Here is a 23882-nt window from a genome sequence, read left to right as displayed (position 1 = left end):
GTCAAGATTAAGTAATTATGAAGCATGTTACTTTTCCATTTAATAATCCCAGAAGTATTTCAGAAACTTTAGAATGTATTTGCCTAGACATTTACTGTTAGTAATATTTATCTCACAGTCTATATAAAATCAGCATAAAATGTACATGTTTTATTGCTACATACATATATATGTGTGGGCCAAAAAGTTATATATTTTGTATTACTGTGTATCTCCCAATCCTGCAGTGAAAGTGCGTATCTACAGCCCTCAACATATAGCTAACCCTGAGACGGACCACTGATTCTGTACGTTTTAGTGTCTACTGCTCAAGGTGACTATCCACTTTCAAACACATTCGGAATTTCTCCAAGTTGGACTTCATGATAGGAGGAATTTGCATGTATCAGGGCCAGATAAGCAGCGTATTTTTCCTCTGTGATAAGATAGGGTCCCGATCTAAGAGTATGATAAAATACCTATATAATAAATAGTTAAAGATACGTTTCAAATGTATTATTAAAAAAAATAATAAAAGAAACAAACAGCAACTCCAGCAGACACCACTAGAGTTCTCCTTCTCCCAAATATCCCTAGCACCATCCTAAACCCTGTTTACCCCAGAAACCTGAACTGTGGACAGACAGAAGAGGAGAGAGAGAGAGAAAATTCAGACACAATAAAACTCTGAGAGGAAAAATATGTGGAAGGAGGAGGCGGCAGCAGCCTGGGGAAGGGATTGAAAAGTTTCCCCTGGCTTAACTTCTCCCCCCCCTGCAGCAGCAGAAGCAGCGGCAGCAGCACAAGGTGAGAGAGACTTTTAAGTCTGGGGAGGAGGGGTGTGTGTGCGGGAGGGGGGGGTGAATTTACAGCCCTGTGGATATTTCTGTGTCTGGCTGCCTGGCTTTGGGGTGCGAGAGACGCCGTGTCTCATGCTGGGCGGATTTTTTTTTTTTTAATATGATGGAGGATTATAAACATGGCGCCTTAAAAAAACTACAAAATCATGTACACACTGTTCCAAGGAGATGAGGGAGAGGGGACAGGGGAAGGGCTGGGCACCAGGGGAGGGGGCAATCCTGCCCCCCGCGGGGTGCCATATGGGGAGGGGGGAGCAATTCTACTTGATCATAAAATGTGTGGGGCTGAAGGGGGGGGGAAGATAGAAGGCGGGATTTTTTTCTTATTATTTCGTTTTTCGGAGTGGAAAGGATTATCTGGCCGCCCGCTTGGAAATCGAGGAGGAGAAGGGGACGGCGGCGGAGCGCGTGTGATTATTAACGGCGATTATTTTTGTCCCCACACCTTCCCCGGTCGGATTTCGGCTGGGAGGCGGCGGCGGCCGGTTCCCCTCGCCCCCGTGCCGAGTTGCAGTCAGCCGGGGGTCGGAGCGGGAGGAGATGGGGTGGGGAGAAGAGCACACAAGAGAATCGCTGCCTCCACCGCTCCGCGCGGGCCTGCAGGGAGCGGGGGAGCCGGGGACTCGCGTGAGAGGCGAGGCCGAGCGGGGTGTGGCGCAGCCCGGCCTCAGCCCCGCCGCCCCCTGGCCTCGCTCTTTCCCCATATGCGGGGCGACCACTTTGCTCCCCACTTCCCGCTCCCTTTCTCTCGCACACACCCCCGCCTCCGCTTCATTTCCTCGCCGGGGTGGGGGGATCTCTACTTGGGAGGACGGGTCTTGGCCCGAGTAATGGCAGCTGCTCGACAGCGCCGAGTCTCTACAGGAGAGAGACGGCGGGACCGGGGCCATGGCTCCCTTCCCCGCGGGGGGGAAGAGGAGGGGACAGGGGAAAGGGTGAACTTAGAGCCCCGGCCCTCCTCCCACCCTCGCGGCGGGGACGGCCTTGCCGCCCGGGCTGCCCAGAGGGCAGGCGGGGGACGGGGCCCCTGCCTTCTCGGGGCGCCCTGCTGGCGAAGCGCCTAGTTCCCCGGCATGGCCCTGGGGGCTTCTTGGCCTTCCGCATCTGCTCCGGGGCAGGGCCCGGGCGGGGGGGAATGGGCCCGACATCTCCGCTGTCCTCCTCCAGCGCTGCCCGCTGCGGGCGAGGGGCGTGCGGGCAGCGCGGCTGCTGCGGGCCGGGCCCTCCCGCGCCCTCTGCAAACAGCTCGCCCGCTCCCCGCGGCCTTCCCGGCGCCCCGCCGCATCGGCGGGCGGATTGCAGGGGAATGTGAACTACTGAGGGGCTTGGTTTTAGTGTTTTTGGGGGGGCTTTGTGTGTGTATGTGTCCCCAAAGCCATGTCTCCCAATAACTCCTTTTGGTTCACTTTGTGAGGCGTTTTCCCTCCTCCCTGCTGCAGGGGTTGTCCAGAGGCCTGTCTGCCTCTTCTTGTGGGGAAAGGATGCAAGTCTAAGTATGGGGTTCCCGATGGTAAAGGTGATGGGGAGCTTAGGTGTGCTTTCCTGAGCTGTGTGTTTCAGAAAACAGCCCCCCCCTGTAAAACACTGATGTTAAGGACTTGGAAAACTTTGTGTGTCTTTTGGGGCTTAGCCTGAAAACAGCAGACTTTGGGAATTTGGTTTTGTCCTCTGTGAATGTGGCAAACAGAACTTTACAAAGGGTAGAGCTGGAGTGGCCTAAGAAGAGGAAAAGATTTGATTTATAATTGTATAAGTTGGCATTTTAACCCCTCGGAGTCATCTGCTACAGTCTCCGTTTTGTAGGAGTTACTCTGTTGTGGTTTTGAGACCTTAACTGCAGTGGGAAGGACTAGAGGTAGAAAACACTTTCGTGTCTTAGTGATGCTGTTTTTATTGCACTTTTGTTTCTGTTCCTTATAGGAAATGGTTTAATTCTTCAAGGGCGATCACTGAGACAGGTGTTGGGAGGGGGGAAGAGTGGGAGTGGAAATGCCACATTGTGGTTTGGGTTGCAGTCCCTTGGGTTTTTCTCGTCCCTCATCCTTCAGTGCAAAGGACCTGGCATATCGCCACTTTTTAAAATTTCGTTATCAGCCATTCTGAGTGCAGTACAGAGTCTTTAGGGAAATAGACCATTTGCTGACTGCTGTTTTTGTATAAAAGTGAAAGTGTCTGCAAAATAATTCCCAGTGTGGATTTATGTTTAATGCCAGCTTTTCCGTGCCTAAACAAACTCTGCTTTCGCCAGATATTTATATGGGGAAGTGAATGGTTCATGGATGAGGTAGTACAACAGAGAGCACTTTATCTTTCTGATAGTGAGTTGGGTTTTAATGAGTGGGGAAAAAAGTTACTGTACTGATGACTCTGTTGATTTTGCTCTGGATGGTGGTCTCTGCCATCAAGAAAAGGCATCTGCAACTGATATTTCATAGAGAGTTGGGCACCAAAGGACTAAGTGAGAAAAATTACTCTTGCATTCCATCTCAGGAGCTGGATAGTGTGGTGGAATACCTGGTGATGAAGTCAGCTATATAAAGGGATTTGTGAGTGTGTGAACGTTGAGTGGGAGTCTTGAGACTTTGGTGGTGTGCTAGAAGCTGCTCTTCTTCCAAGTTTTGAGCTTTATAGCAGAAATTTAATAGAGAAGTGACCTCCATACCAGTTAAACTGGTGTATTATTTTTAAAATCTAAGCAATCACTTACACCTATTACTTTTAAATATAAACGCAATTGATTTTATTCACCACAAAGTAAAATTCTTAGTAGTTTGTCTTAGTCTTTATGTGTTGTGAGCCAGAGCAATACTTCTTAACTTTTCAGGGACAAAAATGAGAACTACAAAAGTAACAGTGATTTTGTTACGGTGATCTCTGTGAGTGCGAGGTCATACGCTGTAATCTGTGTGGTGTGTCCATGGTATCTATAGGTGGTAGGTGGTCTGTATGCAGCTAGTGCTCAGGTTCCCCGGAGGTCCTGCTTGCCCTTGCAGTAGAGAGTAGAAGAGACAGTTTAGGAAAGTCTTGGGGCTTCTACAGGGGAAGAGCCTGAATCGTCTTTTCAGCCTGACATCGTCTCAAGAGCAAATGAGATAGGGAAAGGTTGAGAAGTGTGCTCAGCATTTCCACCTTGCAGGTGAATATAACCTACTGGGTCCTCTTAGTGATGTGGGTGCTCCTGGAGAAGAAAACATTGTGGATGGATAATGAATTTGTCCTTAAACTCACCTTGGAGCAGGTTAGGCCACATCTAGACTGTTGTGCATTTCTACCAGTGAAGCACAGCTTGGGGACCCCTGGACTCTGCTAGCTGTGGTCTCTGAATTAGGATTAAATACTTCAAAAAAAATAGATAAAAACAACATTTGAAGATATTTTATTAATTTTAGGCATTTAAACTTCCCCATAGATGTCTATGTTGTCTACTTTGTTAGAGAATTGTCTCCTGTCACACAATCGGTGAATTGGGACATTTCAGAATTAGGAGAGTTGTTTTGAAATCGAGTATTCAGCTTCAGTCAACTAAAGTTTGCAGATTTTGGACATGCCTGTAGCTGGTTTTTGTATTTACTTCCTTCCACAGTATTTCAGAACATTTAGCTCTGGAAGTGCGTAAAGACTTCACGCACTGAATCTGTCCAGGATAAATGTTCTGAAAGAGGGACAGGGTGATGATGAAGATGTGTTCAGTAAAGTTCTGATTTTCTTCTAAAGTGACTTCTTAGCTAGCTCCAGAATGCCATGTGTCAGTAAAATAAGTCTTTTATCTCTAACATAGGTTGTTAAAAATGCCAAGTCAAAATAAAAATTTATCTGTGCAAAGTATGTGTGGCTCACACCAGTGATGAACCTGGTTCATAAAATGCTGAGTTGTTATAAATTATTGGCCAGATGCATACAAGAGTTTACTTTCCTGAATGAGGTAAAGTAGAGGGGGATTTATTTTTTTTGTGATAATTGTGTCAGAATTGTTGGACAAATTCTTTTTCCAAAGTCGAGCCAGTAAATATATAAATTTCTTTCAGATCCTGACCACTGGTTTTACTAATTGGGGTGGTTTTCCTCCCATGTAATAAGACTTTCTTTAGCCATCCTTCTTGCAGTGCTTGTTTAGGAGCTAATGTCTGATCGTGTTCCTTATCAGCAGGGGTTTTTTTGTTCGTTTTTGTTGATTTTTTTTTTAGTCTCAGGATGTGATGAACACTCCCATAGTACTTGGAGCGTGGTGCCCTTGGTAGCTGGGCAGTGCAACATATGTCATCTTTTATATAGCTCATACATTTTAGTCTGTCAGTGTTACTTGTGCTAAATGTTGTGAACAAAGATTGTTCTTGTCAGGTTCTGGATGATTTTTGATCAGTTGAATGTAAATTTAGCTCATAATTGGGTTATTGTTCTAAGGTTTAATCTGCCAGTCAGGAGAATATAGCCTGCAAAATAGGTAGTTTATAAGATGAGGTAATGATTCAATTTTACAGGAATTTCTTAATAAGTTTAACTCCTACATTCCTAAAAACAAGTTTTCGGTAATTTTCAGTGCAGTGTAAAGATGCAAACTCAGAACTGGTGGAAGAGTACCTTGCCATCTAGGCAAAATGTAAAACAAGCAGGGGAAGCTTTTTTTTAAAAAAAATAAATCTCACATTTGTCTTTAAATGATGGGAAAATAGTATTTATCAAAAAAACCCCTTCATTCTGGGGTGTAGTGGAGGTAAATGGAAGCAGACTCATGGGTGCCGGAGTGGCTGTGTACAGAGTGATAACCATGGGGCCTCCAGCCTGGGGGTGAGCGCCTGTGGCACCCCCAGCCCTGAGCTCCGACGCCTCTGCAGCTTCTCCCTTCACACCAGGGCTGGCTCCAGAGCAGTTCCACCCCTCCCTCCCCCCCCAATTTTCAATGTTAGTCTTTAAACGTAGTTTTATCATCTACTTAAACCAATCGAGTTAATTCAGCAAGTCTGAACTCTGTTGTATTATTTATTTATAACTAAGCTATGAATATTGAATTGTATGAATAACATTTGTTTAAGGGTAAAACTAGGCAAATAACCGCATAATGGTTTTTTTTAGCGTTATTTTTGTTTCAAAGGAATAAATAAGTTACTTGTTCTAGCTATACTGTTCCATGGACTGTCTGAAAACATACACACACAGTTGGCTTGAAATGCTTCTTCATATAAGATGGCTGCTATCAATTTATTTTAATATGCAAGTTATTAAAGGGTAAACTAACTTGAATCATATGCTTTGCTAAGTGCTGATTTTTTCCTTATGTTTTATTGAGATTTCTTTCATTTTTTTCATGTGTCTCTTCTGCTTTTATTTACTCCCCGAGATAAACAGGGACTTTTGTGGGCAGGTGACAGCAAGCACAGTGGTGATACGCTGTGACATGGCCATGAACCCAAGTTAAAGCTCATGGTGTCTAATTTTAGGCCAGCCAGCCTTGGTGATACCCTGTCAGAGCCTGATCCTATAGCTGTACCATGTAGCTAAATCCGAAGTGTATTTATTGAGAGTTTTGTGTACAAAAGCAATGGTTTTGATTTTCTTCCAGTCTCTCATTTTCTACTTCACTAAAGTGCAGAAGTTTCTGCTGTGAATCTATAGAGACGTGTAATTTGAGTTTGAAGTATGTTATTGGTTAAAATGACAGAACAATAATACTGGTAATTTCAAAATTACAAACATATTAAACAATATAAGTAAAATATTTTTACTGCTCTACCAGCAGTCGGAATATCTTTGCATTTACCTTTACACTATCTTCAATGTTCAATTCCAAGATTAAATAATTGCAGAATAAACCATCGCGAATTAAAGTTTATGGCTCTTCATACAACTCAAAATTGTAGTATGATATAAAACTAGTTCTTAACAAATAAATTTAGTACCAGAGACACTGAAATGTGAAGTGCTAAAATGCACTTATTGGTTAAAAAATGAAATTGCGCATACCTGCAAAAATACCAGTAATATCCCATTCACCTTTTCTGTGGAAATAGCATTTTTGCTTGCAAAGTACTGGTGTCGCTGTGTTAATTCATTTTTGTCTGTAATAGTGTGCTATTGATTTGAGATCTAGTAATTTTAAAAAAGAAGAGTTAAACATATTGCTATTTGCCTCTCTCCTATGCTTCGCTTCCTTTGTTAGTATGTTAAAAATAAGCACGAAACCAACTGGCCTTGTATTCAAAGACATGATTTTAATGTAGCTAATTGAACTGTTGTTTCAGTTACAGACCGTAGGACTCTGCTAGTAGGTACAGCACTCAGAAGCAGCGTTTTGGAAAGCTTGTACTTTGATCTCGTGCGCTTAAAACACGACCTTATTGTCTGGTCTTTTGTAGAGATGGGTGGATGGGAGTCGCACGCAGTGACTCACGGGATGTGGTACTTAGTTCACTAATTTTAGCAGAGCGATTCTTATCTTCCACCATTAGGTCTTATTGGAACCTTTTGGAAAAGCGATGAAGTGAAACAGAGTAGGATTGAGAGAATGATTAGCAGAATCCCCAAGTAGCTAGAAATAATATACAGTGAAAAATAAATTAAAAGGATGTAAGGTATATATACTGCTCAACAAATCTTTGGCAAGATCTGAGAGACAAGAGAGCTTTATCTTTCTTAGCGCGCTATCATCTTTTTCTATTAAGCCTCACACAATGTTTGTGCATTCAGGAAGAGGTTCTCACACTACAGATACCTGCTCACAATTACAGATGCTTCTCAACTCAGAGACCAAGTAACACCCAGGTCTGCGCTGTTTGTGCCTTTTTACTATTTTCTAGGTGTCACTGCCAGTAACAGAAAACTTCAGAAGATGAGGTAGTCTGTGCCTTGCTGTGTGACATGCACAAATTAAAGTGGAAGTTTTACCTCAAAATGGTGGGGTTTTTGTTTCTCCAGTTTGCTCTTTGGTCAGATTTTAGTTTTCTGATCAGTAGCTTCTGAGCCATCACTGACTTCAGGGCCAAGCTTCAACCTGATGTTTGTGCATAATCCCTTCTCCACAACTAATTATTGAAGTTTCAGATTCAAAATTGTTAAAATCAAAACAAAAGAATTGCTGTGTCATAAAAGTGTAATCACAGGCCACTGATTGTTCACTGATGAAAATTCATGACGTTCACTGCAGAAAATTCCTTGTTACCAATAGATTAATATTAATATAGTGGTGGAGACCTTGATCATGGAAGCACTGCTTTCCCACAGGCATAAAAATGCATAGGCCTTAGAGCATACTGATGAATCAAGTTGATTTTCATAAAATATTTTTTAAAATTAAAACTTTACCTACAACTCCAAATTCAAGGAAGAACACAGATGCAGCTTATTTTGCCTGTATAATTTAATATAATGTTATATTTTTGATTCCTCTGCTGGAGTGTGCAATGTTATGTAGGCATTTTTTTGTACTTTTTGAATATCAACAGTACAACTACTGTTATTTTAAGGAGAGTTTTGCACATGCTAAATTTTACATTGATAATTGTTCCGATTGAAGTTCAGGCACTTTTCCTGCATTTACATTAGTCTTTGAAGGAATTTATAGTATCTATGAAGAGAACAGAGGAAACATGGCTGATGTTTTTCTATTAGTGACTATTAACATTTTCTGTATATCTCAAAGTCTGTATGTTATAGAAAGCCTTAATTATAAATAAACTGGTAAAAGAAGAAATGTAAGGTTTCTTAATGGGAACACTGATAGTATTATGAGCAGAAAGGTTTCTTTTTTACATTAGGAAAGGTAGGAAACAGATATGGGGGGAAACCGAGCATTTTAACATAGTTTCAGAATTATGGAAATCATGTATGCAAAAGCAAGTTTAATAATCAAATGATTTTATATTTTTTTCTATCACAAAGCATAAATTAGAAACCTGTTAATTGTGAAAATTACCTTGACTCATCCTGTTCATCAAAGTTTACCTGCAAAATCTAGACAATCCTTTTTGCTCCATGCAACAAGGAGTTAGAAGGAGTAACATTCTCTTCACCTTGTGCTTCTGTTCTTTGTTTCGCAGTTCAGAAATCTCAGAAAACTTTTTCCTTTCTGTGTTAATTAAAAGCAAAGAATTGTTACCAGTTGTTTTCACAGGAACCAGGCTGGCACCATTTTTAGCTTCATATAACTGTAGTTGAGACTTTAGGATGTTCCTTAGAACTGGCTCCATGAAGCTTTTCTCAGGAAAGTGAGTATTTCAGTGTCATGTGCAAGCTGACATTTGCAGATAGTACTGCACACAATAACTTGGCATTGACGTGAACATTTTCTCAATAAAAGGGAGAATTTTATATTATTTTTACCAATCAAAATAGCTTTCTGAAAACTTTTCTTGATCTTAATAAAATGTGGGGAAGGCTGAGAAGGGATATACGCTTTGCCATTGGTAACTTGTAGTGTCTGACCTCAGTCTAACTAGAACATAATGCTGGGTTGATTAAAAGTTACCATAAGTATTAAAATCTTGCTTGCTTGCTTGCTTGTTATGAAAAATATTGTTTTATTTCACTAACATATTCTTTGAAGGAGAGTAGTGATGCATACCTAGAAGCATTTCAGCCTGACAGTGTTGGAGAGCAAGACACAGATGCTCTCAATCTGTAATTGCATCTCTCAGTTTTTTAGCTTTGTTGTCTTCTTACACTGACCTGAAGTGAATAGACTTACAGGAAATATTTGTTGTAAGAGATTCTTCCTTTTCCTGTATACTTTCCACTCTGCTGGCTCCCAGAAGGCTCCTTTATAATACCTAACTGGAAGCATACTCCTAACTTCTCTCTGATTCCAGACATGAGAGCTCCTCTTCTTATTCAGCTTGGACCTTTTAGGAAATATGGATTATCAGACAAGTACCTCCAGGTGCCCGTTTTATTAGGTTTTCTAATCCATGCTGACGTTCTTTTTCTCAACAGTTTTAAGAAATTTTATAAAAATAACCCATTTACAAATGATCCAAGTATAAGGCTAACCTGTAGCACTAACTTCTGAAGACATGTAGCTTTCAATAGAATGGAATTATTTTTGTTCCTTATAGTGGCACAGGAAACATTGATAAATCTCAGCTGAAGGTAATTGGTGGCGCGGAGGCTTTGGGTCCGGGGGCACCGAGGAGCCTGGAAGCAGAACCGTGTTCGCTCTGCCAAGACGGTGGATAAGCAGTTACAGGGTTTCCTGGGCCAGTGCGAAGGAATGGGATCCAAATTGGCTCTTCTTACGTGAGAACGGCCTTTCTTGGTCAAACTAGCATGTCATGTAATCCAGAGTACTGTCTCCAGCCATTGCCAATCTCATGTCTCCCAGAAAGATGCCAAAATTCACCCAGTTTTGTGATACAGAAAGCTATAGAATACTTTTTTCCCCATAGTAGTTCCCAGATGATAATAATTTAGATCTTGGTTCCTGCTTTTACACCCGAAAATTATATTTATTCCAAACCTGAATTTTGGAACATTGTGAATTCTCTTTAATAACTGCATAATGTTAAAAACTGCTTGTTTGGTTGGGTCAGGCTTGGTCTTTTTGTCCTCTCCAAATGCCTTGCAGTGCTTTTTCTCTTCTGGTAGTTACTTGAGAGTTCCTGCCTCAGTTGCAGAAAAGAGCCATGTGTACCTGCCTGTCCGAATTTGTTGGAGATAAGAGACCTTGAGGGGTGAGTTAATGAAAGACCAGAGCTGTTGTCTCTTGAGTGCAAATGAGATCTGGGAAACACATGTGAAAGGCAGCGTTTGGGATGAAATGCGCATTAAGGAAAAGTTGAGGTGCACACGTCACAGTATATGTGAGAGAGGACCAGTGTCTTTACTGCCATGATCTGGTGCAGCACTGATGACTTTAATGGGACAATATTAGTTTACACCTGCAGAAAATCTCCTCATATCTGGGAATGACAATGTATAAAGAAGTGTTTATGGATGAGCGACAGAGAGAGCGAGCGTGCGAGAGCGCATGCACACGTTTTCAGCCCTGATTGATTATACAAAAAAAAAACCCGAAGCCCAACCCTGGAGTTGAAAGAACATTATTTTAAATTAACATTCATTATCTTCACGCGTGAGATAGCAGTTCACTTTGGACCAAATCTGAGCTCCATTATGTTTCTTGAGCAGAGACTGCTTTTTCCTTGAATGAGGTTATTCAGTGTGAGAATGGCAAAATGTAGTCTGATCCTTGACAATAAAAATACATGGTTTAGTCACCATATATTAGAATAAGACTGTATTATTTCTGTCAGGAAAACATGGATTTTTTTGTTTTTAAATAAATGGTTACATTTTCTTGGAAATGTAAAAAGAGAAACCTTTTTTTGATCTCTAATCTTGTGCTTGTAGAAGCTTGCAGCCATTTTAATTCATGCTGCATTCATTGATCCGGCAGTTAGATTATTTAATCACACTGCAGCTAGGTTGTCTGCCTATCGGACACTGTTACAGAGTTCAATAATATACTTTGCATTATTGGCTTCTAAATGTCACTTTAAAAAAAAAAATAAAGAAGAAAGCAAACAAGCTATAAACATCCCAGTTAACTTATAAACAGTATAAAGGAAAACACAATGTGAATTCATGGTGTTATCATTCAACTCGTTTTTCTGTGCATAATACAAATAGAAAAAAAATACACATCAGAGCAAACAAGGGGAAAAAAATCTGATTTTGATCTTCTTTGGCAGTTCTTTTGCTTTTAAATGCAGAGTTTTGCAACATTAAGTCATCTAATTAGGCAGCAGCTTGCTATTAAATCTTTTCATAACAGACGTAGTTGGTGAGCATGAAAATGAAAGCCACATTTTAAAATTATAACCCCAAACAACTTTCTGAAATTAAAAAACACTCTTTAAAAGGACTTGTCCTTTAATTTTAAGTGTAATAATAAAAAAAAGTGTGTGTGGGGGAAGTCTGTGTTTTAGGTATTAAGCAGCAATAGGAAACTAATTTCCTAGACAGTAAGTGCTGCAACAGTAGAAGCCCAGTGATCTAGATGTATAAAAAGGGAGATAAATGTGGCAACAGCTGATGTTGTGGCAGTGAAAAGCGGAGGAAAAGATTGTCGTGATGCTCTGAAGTGTCCTCTATTTTCTTAGAGGGAGATACTCTCAATGACATCAGCCTCTTCTTGGTATGCAATAGGCGAGTATCTTGTATAAAAAGAGACGGTGAATTCTTTGGCAGTGATGCACTTGGCAGCAGCGTTTTTTAAAGGGTCACCCGTGAGTTTCTCAGTTAATTTCCCTCAGTGCTGAAAAGGAAATACCTCTTCTGAGGGATTGTTTTAGTCTGTCTTAATGCAGGTGGAGGAATAAAGTAGTGTTTCATATGAAGATGGGAACTGTATTTCCCTCCTGTTAAATGAAAGCCAGGAATGCAGAGGTGCTAATTCTGTCTGTCTCCGGCTGGATCCCTTAGCTATTGCCATGTGCTTTCCTGATGGACACTGAAAGCTTTGTCAAATGAGTGGTTATGATCATGTTAAGCATCTCTTGGTGTTACTATACCTTCAGCAGAGAGACTCGAGACAGAGGAAGGGCTCAGTGCGTCTTTAAAGTGTTTTCTTAATAAGCAAATTATTCAGTGGTTTTGCTCTCAGACTATTCTAACAGCTCCTCTGCTTGCTTAGATTAGTCTATGCTACAACTTCTTGTTACACTTTCATCAGGGATTGGAAGAGCACTGAACAGGCGGCAAACTCAGACTAATGTGCGACATCCACACTGGATATTTGCTTAGCAATAAACAGGGACTTCGGTCATGGAAGGCAACTCTAGTGAGTTTAAGAATAAAAACGTTGCTGATGCTCAACTGTATGGCAAAGGAAAATGAGAACGGAGTGATAATTAAAAAGTCAGTGTTAATGCAACATACTTGCAGGGTTTTTCAGGAGCTGAAGAACCCCCTTAAAAAAGGTTTTGGGTGTTTAAATGACAGTTTAGGAGTTGTCAAGGGAGTGTTCTGCTGTGGGCAAGGAGGGTGAAACCCTCCTGTGTGGAGAGTGAAGAAGTGTCGCTGGGGTTCAGTTCAGTGGGTGTGGTGGCCAGAAGGTTGTCAAACAAATAAATAGATGAAGTTCAGTATCAAAATGGGTATCAAACCTATTCATGTCTACATTGGTAAACTCAAGAAACAGAAGAGCTCTTGACAGTTTGAGATTGCAGCCCTGTTTTTGAGCATTTATTCCAAGTTCTACTAAATTAATGAAATTAACTGAACTGCCAGACTTGGTGGAGAGCTGCTGGTTAGCCCTTGTCACAGGAACCCCACATCTCTGGCTGAGTGTGCTGCTTTACAGTTGCTTTGTCTTGAATTTAAATGATGACCTTCACTTGCCGCATCTCAGGCTACAGCTGCAACGGGAGGCAGCCCTGAGAAGGTGTTTGCTAATGAGCCTCTAGCACCCTTGGCAGGTGTGTTAGATAATTAAAAAGTGACCGATGAACTGTGAACTTCATATGTATATTATTTTTTCTATATATATGTATGTATGTATATTTTTGTGGTAGAACAGGAACAAGAGCTGGACTCAATGATCCTTGTGGGTCCCTTCCAACTCATGGCATTCTATGATTGTATGATGGTGCACTGCATTTGGTAATTTCATTTAAAATATATATTTATGTAGTTAGGATTTTGACTCATCCAAGCCATTTCTATGATCTGTTGGCACTTTCCACAAGAGTAAGGGTGCTTGCTCTCTTGTCCTGGCCAAGTTCTAGTTTGGGAAATTACATTCTGCCTACCTACATTTCTATAAGTTTCAACTGGATTTTGGTGCTGTTGTTTGTTTATGTAGTAATGCATGTGTACTTGGCAGTGTACAAAGTAACAGCACAGGATAAAAAAGTTACAAAAATCCCTGCTCCAAATTAAATTGAGTATTTGTGTGTGAATAGTGTGGCATGATACAGTACAGAAAAGTTACCAGTTGGCACATTCAGTAACAGTCATAGAAGAGACGGGTTTTCAGAATTTGTGAAATAGAGGAGAAAGTGCAATCTATGAAGAGCGAGTGTACAAGGAGACAGCAACGGGGTGATGGAGACAAAGGAGAGAGGTGAGAAAACTAACTGCATCTAGAAGGCATGAGAAAAGAAACATGGGATGACGTGTAGTTGAAGAGTGCTTTGTAGAAGCCACTCCTGCAAAAACTGGTACACCGTGGGTTACATTGCTGAGTAGCGTGCACCGTTCAACATGTGGTATATTGTGCAGCAGGAGTGGGTAGAATTCACTGGTAGGAGAAATAATACCTGTTTGTGTTGTAGTTAAAACTATATGTATTTTTTTACAAGGTTATTTGGCATGGATTTTACCTGTGTGTCAACAAGGGAGGGAGAGTTGATCTATGTGGTGGTGTGTATAGATGTCATTAGGGCTTAGGCAATCACGGATCTGCATGTGGCAATCATCCTTTTCATCTCTGGAGGGATTTAACTGTGATTCTGTGATCCTGTGATCTGCTGGCGCAGAAATGTTCCCCTTCTGTGTACAAAGGCACATTTTATCATTTACCAGTCAGTCTCTCAGGATCCTGCTTACATTACAGTAGGAAGAACTTGCTATTTGTTGCTATAGAGTAAAAGGTAGGTGAAAAAAAGAACCCAAGCCACATCCTGTTGTGGAGAGTTGTTCTGTAGAAATATGAACTTTAAAGCTGCAAGCTTACTCTTAAAACTGGTTGATATTAATAATCAATATTAACCTGGAATGGATTTCCAGAAGAGTTCAAAATAATCCAATATTAAACTATATTGCATAACCATAGACATCTAATACTTACAAGAACTGTCCCAGTATTGTTCCAAAAATACTTAAGCCTGCTTAGAGATGCTTCTTGTACAGCCCAGAAGTAGTGTATTTGACACAGAGATTGGAAATACATGGAAAAAAGCTTTAAACAGTTTTCATTTTGAAAATGCTTTCAAGAAAAATGTTTTTGAACAGTACTTGTGTGTGAAGTCATACTAATCTTAAATAGATCGTCCACAAAAAGAGGCCTTAGGAGTAGTTTTTGGTTTATTTTTCTATAAATGGAAAAACTGGTTTTGAAAACATCTTGGAATTTGCATATTAACATTGATGTTTCTTACTGTTAGTAGTTGTTTTTAGGTCTTGTTTTTAACAAAACCAGGACACTTCATTTGCTAATAAAAGTAGTACATAATGTACTATGTACTTACGCAAAAGAGAGATTTAGGACAATGCATGTGCTTTTGAAAGTTGTGGATCTTCCTATTTTTATGTTGGTCTGTTTAACATTTTTTTTGGGATATGTGTCTTGGCATTGTTTTGGGAAAAATTTTCAACAGAAATATTTTTTGCTTTAGTTCACAGATACAGTGGTACCAAAAGCTCTTATCTAACAGAACTGACCACCTCTAGCTCCTGTGTAACCCAGATTGAATGATTTTACCTATTTCTCGTGGGTGAAGCCCACTGGAATTGCATCATGAGCCCTTTTGATAGCAGCCAGCCTGTCATGTGCAAGTGGAAGGGTTGAAAACCAGACTTTTGGAGCTGTGGGGCAGACAGCGAGCTTATCCATTTAGTGGTGTCTGTCTAGTTGGCTCTTTTGTTTGTCATCTGTGGACTTTTTTATGGAGAGAAGCTGGAGCACTTCAATGAGGAAAGCCATCCAGAACCTGTATGCAGTGCATTCTGGGACTCAGATTCGTGTAGCTTCTTACCATTTTTTCCCCCTTCTGTATAATTTATTAAAGTTGTTATGGAATATCTGCTTAAGGCTAAGGAGTTTGAACTCTCACTTAGCCTCATTAAGGTCCTGGGCTTGGTGTTTACTACTTCTGCTTTCATCAAGGCCACTTCCTCAGAGGCTTTTGCAGAAGAGAACATATGTTCTTATGAATGACCTTCTTCATTTTCTGTCTCAAATCATGGTAGAATTATACTTTCTAATCAGCAGGTTTTATTTAATCTCCGAATTTTATTTCTGGTGTTCTGCCTCTAAAGGAGAATTTGGGGATTATGATTTTATGCTGGGGGTTGTCTGCTTTTATATTCACACATTCAAATGCTTCAGGCTATTCATTTGTGTTTTCTGAAAGGTTTAACAGTTCAGCCATTTCCCCACAGACTGTCAAAGTCAATTGGAGACTCTGTCAGAATTTGCTCTCAGACTGCTAAGATGAATCTCCTGCCGTTACTACAGAGCACTTGTCCATAGCACACCACATCGTTAAGAAATAGTTGAGATATTGAAGATAACACTGTCTAGAGCTCCATTCCTACCTTCACCATGTTCTGTATCATTACTCAAACCTATATATTGGTAAAGAAGTGCCAGAATGGTTTGTACAAATGACTCCAGCATCTTAGTGGCCAGGTGTAGTTGTTTACGTCACTATACTTGTGCGCTATCACTCAAAAAGAGAAAAAGAAGTCATTTACCAGTAGGCAATTTTTAAAAAATATGTATAGTTCAGATTTATGTTTTCTTTTTGATTACCCTGCTCTCCCTCAGAATTTTTGGAAGTTCCCTGGGTTTTATTTCTGTGGTTGGAAGGAGACTGAATGTGACACAGTCAGCCTTTGCCTTATATACTTATTTGTTGCAAAGATATAAGACTAGTCTTAAGTGAAAGGACATAAATGTAGCTCATTAGTTTGAATATACATGAAGAATTCATGTCTCAAAGTATTCTGGTTACTGGTAAGAGACGTCTCTCTTTATTTTAACCATAAATTTAAACTTTGAACAATGAATGTGCTTAGACTAGTGATGTGCTTATTAGGTTAAAAAAAGAACAAGCTTTTAATAGGAAAAAATTACAGGGCAGACAGCACAGGATTTCATTAGCATTTATAGATTGCTAAACTGCAATTTAGAAGTCACATTTGTGTCTAAAAAAGTTTTCCACAACAGTCGTACAAGTGACATTAAACAATGTCTTTTTAGTTTGTTTACTTGGGGTCAGATTTTTAATGACTGAAGTGATTAAAGTTGCAGGAATGGTCTGTGAAGGCTGCACTACTTAGCTGCCATTGATTTTAGTGGGACTTTGAATAAATGTTAGTTCTGAAAATCCTACCATGTGTAGACCTCATGTGTCTTTGGACATCTTTGAAAACCTGGCCCTTAGGACAGCTAACAGCATTCCCCGTGGTGTTTCAGTGGATTTGCCGCACCAGTTCTCCATTTTACTCTGCTTATGATGGTCCAGCAATTATAAACAGCATTTTGTAGTAACTTCTGAGCTTAGGGTTCGTACCTGTCAAGAGGGATAGACTGACAGCAAAGACTTGGCCACGGCTTTCCACATAGTATTGTAGTTCTTTGCTCTAATAACATAAATAGTTCTTAGGTTAATTCTTTTCATCCAGAGCCATTTAGGTGCTGCACAAAGGGGATTAGTGTAATTAGTTTTGCATTTAGAAATGGTGATACAGAGATACTCAGTGACTTGCCTGAAGTTACCCAGCACAGGAGGAGTCTGTACCCAGTTAGGAGACCTGGTGCTCAGTTGACTCTTTTCAGCAAATGTAGTTCCAGAGTCCATGCAAAACGCTCAGACGAGAATCTTCTAAATGTAGTGACTTGGTACTTAAGCAGTGTGAGTCATGTTCTGGGATGCTGGCAGTGGTTTTTTGTGATATTTCCGTTCCACATTCAGCTTCGGGGGCTCAGCGGGGGCTTTTGGTCTGGTTGCCATATGAAGTTCATCAGGGGTGACAAGCGAAAGCGGCTTAATGTGCTCATGTTATTTTTGTCTATAGTAGAAATTTGTGATGGAGACTGCTTCTGTTTTGTATAAAGTCACCAAAATAATGCATGGAGTGGTAAACTAACTGGAGATGCCCAGGACTATTCACAGTAGAATAGCCTGGATAGTGTTAGTTGTTGGATGTAATTATTTTGATTTCACCGGGGGCAGAGGCTAGAAACCACTTGTCAGACTTCTGAAGTTGCATACCCTGGTAACTGTGATGCTGAAGTCAGGTGTGTCCACTGGGCCTTCCAAACGCAGCTTTTTGTGTATTGGTTCCCCAACTGTAAAATTGAAGAATAAATCCTACAAAGTGCTGTGAGCATAAATATGTTCAAGGTTACAAGATGCTCAGCCAACAAGGCTTGTGAAAAAAACATCCAGCTGCTCCTCACCACGGAGTACTTGTCCCTCTTCCCTCCTTGCTTTCTCAAAATGGGCTGTAGAGGAAAACGCTGGGAGCATGTCTGCTATAGGCACTACGGGAGCTCTCGGCCCAGCTTGTTTAGTTTCTCCATCGCTTAGAATGGATTACAATAAACTTTTCAGGCAGGAAGATAGATGTGATCTGTCTCCCTTAAATTAATTCTTGTAACTTGCTCAGCTGAGGTTTGTTCCTGAGCCCAAAGGCTAGTTACCATTCCTCCAAGGATTCAATTGGCCAACACTTAGCTTGAGAACCCCAGGCTTAGGACACATTTCTGCTTAGGATTCCTTCTCATGGACACAACAAAAAGCTCCCCAGGGAGGAGCCAGGATACTTCATGTTGTTTTCAAAGTAACAGATTCTCAAGATTCCTCATAGCATATTCAGTTCTTCTAGTCAGAGCTTGATTTAGAGACAGAACTGGTATTTGTGGGCCTTACAGGTGTGTTACATGGGAAGGCAACTGGTTCAATCTTGAATGTCTGTTTGCTTAGTCAGTAAAAATACCTGATATTTATTACTCTTATTTACAGTCCGCTTGTATTAATAGGATTTAGATTTGTTGTGAATTAGATGTTGACATTTCTCTAGCGTTATAACAGAGAGGCTGAAACTGTGCTGTTACCTGCGAATGTTGTTGTGAATTAGATGTTGACATTTCTCTAGCGTTCTAATAGAGAGACTGAAACTATGCTGTTACGTGCGTTACCTTCTCCATCTTTACATCATGAGTATTTGAGTAGCTGCATGCCATACTCAAGGCATCTAGTAAATGTCTTTGGTCAATCCCTGTGGTTCTCATGGTCTCTATAACTGTGTATAGAAAGAGGTGACTATGAAATAGAGTAAAAAGCCACTTAAGCCACAGACCAATATTGGTGTGAAGACAACTGTATACAGCCAGTCTGAGTAGATGCCGATTGGAAGCCAGGCTGTAGGTTATAATTAGCATTTCAGATGTCTGTATTAGACACATGTTGTGTCATGGCTGCTTTTTGGTTTTTGCTGTATAGGGCAAATATGGCCAAGCTTACCCTATGGATTACACACTAAAATTCCTATGTGAGTAAGAGCCAACCCCCCCCCCGTACCATATGCTTTGGAGGGCTGAGGGCTCCTAAAATACCGGTTGGGGCTTGTCTCAGTGCTCAGTGCTAGGATGATGTTTGCTTCAGCAGCCCTTGTTGACTTGTTGCTTCCAAATCCAATAATCCCAGTTTATTTAGCCACCACTGCCTTGGCATGGCCCTGGCAGCCTCACGGGAACCCCGTCTGAAGTATTTGGAGGCAGGAGTGGGTGAGGAGCTGTGCACTGGCCACCGCTGGCTTCGGCAGCTCTGGATGGGCAGCTCAGAATGACAGCTCAGGCTTCTGAAATGGTTTACTAGTCATGCTGTCTCACTTCTGTGCTTGTAACAGATTTTCGATGTAGTTCCCTATGGCAGGATTTCCTCCCCGTAAAGTACCAGTGTCAGCACTTTGCTGTAGTACTGGGCATTTGGAGAATAAATGAGAAGGGAACAGTTCTTAAGGCAAACACATTTCATTCTGGGGCAGGTCTGCTTCTAAGACCAGAAGCAGATGAAGATAATATGCCAATAATTCTAGCACTAGAAGAATAGAAAATTAGTAGGAAGAAATAGTGCATGTTATTTTTGTGGGAGCAACAGATGGAGAGAAAGTGATTTTGATAAAAATGAAAGCAAGTGCAAAAGTAAAAGGCAAGCAGATTAAATACAGTAAATTGTTTAATGACTCTAAAAATGGCTGGAACTTCAAGTTGATGGTACCCCTGTAGTAGCAGGAATTAAACTGTGCTTAAGCCATAGAAATCATAAAAAAAACCGCTTGCTGCTATGATTTTTGGATTAGTTTTAAAGAAGGCACCACATTAAGGGTAGCTAACATTGTACTTAGTAACTAAATGAATGTTATTTTGAAATTGAGAAACGGCTAATAACTTGGGAAAGAATGTCACAAGAAGTAGCATCATCTTCCTCAAGAGAAAGATATTCCTTAAAATTTTCACCAAAAGACAACAAATCTTGCTAGCGATTCCCTTACCAGTGCTCTGCTACTATTTCTTTGTTCAGAGTGTAGGTGTCTGCTCTGGAAAGACTGAAATAAATTTCAATTTACATTTGCTCATAGGCCATTCTTTACTTTTTGCCATGACATAAGAAGTTCTGTTGTCGTCAGCGAGCTGGGGCATTCACTGTGATAAAATCTGGAACTGCCCCCGTAGGTTTTTAGAGAACTGAATGTTGTTCTTTCAGGAATTGTCAGGTTTCAAACCTCAGCACGGAGGGCGCTTGTGCTGTAGGATGTGAGCCCTGCACTTGGAAACATCTTCTTGTATTTTGTTCTTGAGTGGAATTAAACAGGAATGGCTTCTTCAGTGTCACTCATTGAATCTGAATACTCTTATAATCAGAAGCTGTATGGTGGGGTTTTTTTTCCTTTTTACAAAAATTATGACAATGTATGAACTGCTAAGAATATAGATATATCTTTTTAAACTGAGGTTAAGAAACTTTCCTGGTGTCACAGCAAGTCTATAGCACTGGCAGAAATTGAACTTGGACATACCTGCAGGACAAGCCTTCTTAAACAAGTTTATTTGCTGTACTGCTGAAGCTGGCTGTCACAACGGGCCGTGCCTTGTCATTTCTGCTTAGAACAGATCGGAGTGGCACAGGAGACAGGAGACTTAGGACCAAAATAGTCAGCACAATCTTCCTGCAGTTCAGCTTTTCTACTTCTCTGACTTGTCGCGAATTCTTCCAGAGCGCTTATCAGGTCAGGCAGTATTTGGAATTCTTTCTCAAAAAATTCTTGTGCAGATTTTACACAACTCTTCCTTTTCTAAAGAAAAACAGTTAAAAGAAATATATCTTTTTAAGCTTGTAAATTATTAAAAATGTTGTGATTTATAAAAATAATAATAAATGGAGACGACATAATAACTTTTCATACTTCCTTGTCAAGTTTGCATGAAACAACAACTAAAACACTCCCAGTAAAAAGTATTACCATTTTAAATAATCAGTTGTGCTTTCCAGTATGTACTTCCACAGCTTGCTTGCTTCTAGCTGTTAGCTATGGCCAATTAAAAACACAAGTCAGTTTAATTTTTGTTCCTCATAATTACCATTTTAATGTTCACTATATGCACTAAACTTTCATAGCAGTTTTGGGGTGATCTTGAAAATATTTGTAATTTATTCATCAATGCTGCTTTTTGGGCTTTTGAGAAGCTGGCCAAGGAGCTTAATTTGATGCTTTGGTGGGATGAAGGACTTCTCTTACCTTTTCCTATCCTTCTACCCCCTGTATATCAAAAGCTGCTAAACAGGGAAATAGAATTAAGTAAGGACCTCTGAGAAAATGAGAGCATAGATGAAATGCCGCATGTTGCTTTCCCATGATAGCGGGAAACAAGATATAACGAGGAACAGGGAGGATGTCAGGGAAGTGGCCTTAAATCCAGGAAAATGTAGAGCAAATTGACTGGACACTGAAGAGGCTCCTGGTGTGGGAAATGACTGAAAGAACAGAAGTCACCAGGGAAGTACTAAGATATGGCTGAGAAGAACAGCAGTGAGCAGGTTGTCAACGTTAAGAGGCCTCATAGAACTAAGGGTACAAAATTTGTATCAACGTGATGGATTACCTGAAGGAAGTTTAGTGCCACTGGTGTTTACCTCGTTGGCTTTAGAAAGTAAAGATTTACCTAACTGAGTAGAAGAGAAAGATGACTTTTTTAATTACAAGAGAAAAAATTATCAAGTCCACTACTTCTGGACAAGATCCAGGAAAGGCAAATTTTCATAGCGATAATATATGTGCTGTGTAGCATTCTGAATGTCTTTATCATATTTGTAATTAAAGTAGATCTGCAGCTTGTAACATCCCCAAATTGTTAGGAAGGTGTTTCATAGTATGAGTTACATTTTAGCTGTTACTGTCTGCTACAGTCCCTTTCAGAATTACTAACAACATCCATCTAGTTACCCGGTACCAAACCGATATATTTCATTCAAGAGAAAAAATCAAGTGTCTCAGGGGTTTTTTTGTGTGTTTATCATATAAATGATAAGTCCAATGCAAAATACATATAATTCTTCATGCCATTATATTATTTTTTTGTTTCACTGTCTGCTACCTCCTTTGCTATAAAAGTGCAATCTCTTTGTAATACCCTTTGGATTTATTTATTTTTTTCAGATTGAGCGATTCAAAGATACCGTGTGAGGGAAAAGCAATTTATGTGATATGGCTACATTCTTAAGATGTAAGAATGATAAATTAGAAACACTGCTTTAGGAGTTTGCAGTCATTTTGCTTTTGATATGAAGAACTGTATTGCTTAAACCTGTTTCGTTCTTCACATGCCACAGAAATCTAATAGTATGGTTCTGTACAGATTCTTGGCTGAATTATGACTAGATTTGTTCCTTAGGCTGCTTTACTGGGATATATTAATGTATAGATATCAAAAATAATGTATTTCCTTGGCAGTGCTCTACATTTGTGTTTGATTTATATTTATAAAGCCAAAATCTTATAATAAATAAAATAACCAAACTACTTGCATAGCTTTCTTTTCAATCTTTTTTTTCTTATCTGCATAAAAATTACTGCGAGCTCGCAGGCTGATACCTGTGGTAAGCGGATGTTTCCCATTTGGTATTTCTCTGCCATCTTATCTGCCTGTTTATCCAGCCATGTAGTCCAGTGTGTCTTCCAGAACATTCTTATTCATAGCAGCATTATTGACTGTTGTCAGGATTGAGACCTGGGGGCTCTGGGCAGTGATGAAAGGTGAAACTTCAAACACGTATCTTTAAGATATCCAGCTACTTGATTTGCCGCTCTGCTGGAAAGAATGTTTGTCCATCTTGGTTATTTTGAAATTAATTCCTGGATTTTTAGGAGAGAGGATGTGACTGGAGCCGAGAATTAATCTGAAATTCTGTTTTTCTTGAAATGGAGTTCTAATTAATGCCAGAACTTTTGATTTATGTATTTTCCCCATATGGAGTCTTTTAAAATAATTTCTATAATCCCTGGGATAAAGCTCTGGTGGGGGATTATATCTGATTCATGATGGTGGAGTAAGGGAAGAACAGGAGGAGAGACAGAGCTTAGAGATTTGTCTTTGCTATTTACAGATCTTGGGCAAGCACTTTAACCTTTGAAAGCCTCAACTCCTCCTGCTTTAGATTGTGGGCAGGGTTTCAAAGCTCTTCAGAAGATCTAACAAAAAAATCCAGCTTCTTTTGGGTGCTGGGAACTACGTTACAGAAAACGAGTGACTCTGTCATCCAGTCGCAGTATTTTTTCTTGAAAGGCTGTCTATGAGCGTTGGAAATTAAATAGTTTTTAGAGAATGCTTAGTAACTTAGACCAACTCTGTATCCTATGGCAAGTCCAGTACTGAGTGTATTGGCCAAATACATCCAGCTGTGGTTTGAACTGTGGAATTTTGCAGTGGAATCAGCTTGTGGACGTGAGCTGACTGATACCGTGGTGGGGGATAATGTTTGCTCTTGGAATTAGCCTGAGTTATTCCACAGAATATTTCTTCCACCAGTCTCCATCTGTGTGCAGCTCCCATTACCATCCCCATCATGATGTTGCATTTTGAGGACAGTCATGCCATGATATCTCCAAGGGAAGCATTTTCCTTTCCCCTCTCATGGAGACCTGCTCGAGGAGCACCCACCATAGAATCATAGAACAGGTTGGGTTGGAAGGGACCTTCAAAGCTCCTCTACTCCAGCCCCCTGCAATGAGCAGGGACATATTCGACAATGTGACGTCCTGTCCTTGTGAGGCCTTCTCTTCGCCTTGTGAAGTTTCGTGTTTGTCTTCATGCTCTTGTCTTCA

At 40.4% G+C, this 23882-nt stretch overlaps 1 protein-coding gene across 6 annotated transcripts in view; it reads left to right on the top strand.

The window, feature by feature from the left end:
- The first annotated feature begins 565 nt into the window (after nt 1–565).
- The window catches only part of ZMYND11 (zinc finger MYND-type containing 11), a 108201-nt gene continuing 84884 nt past the window's right edge, over nt 566–23882 (top strand). For 4 of the 6 annotated variants that reach the window (XM_065831973.2, XM_065831972.2, XM_071805310.1 and 1 more), the window contains exon 1: nt 567–786. The gene's annotated coding sequence lies outside the window, so the exon portion shown is untranslated. Of the gene's footprint in view, nt 787–1170; nt 1250–23882 lie in introns of those variants that run through there. The other 2 variants (XM_071805309.1, XM_071805308.1) reach the window with 2 other exon arrangements.

This window comes from Patagioenas fasciata, chromosome 2, assembly GCF_037038585.1.
Source record: "Patagioenas fasciata isolate bPatFas1 chromosome 2, bPatFas1.hap1, whole genome shotgun sequence".
Lineage (NCBI taxonomy): Eukaryota > Metazoa > Chordata > Aves > Columbiformes > Columbidae > Patagioenas > Patagioenas fasciata.
This window is presented reverse-complemented; position numbering and strand designations above follow the sequence as displayed.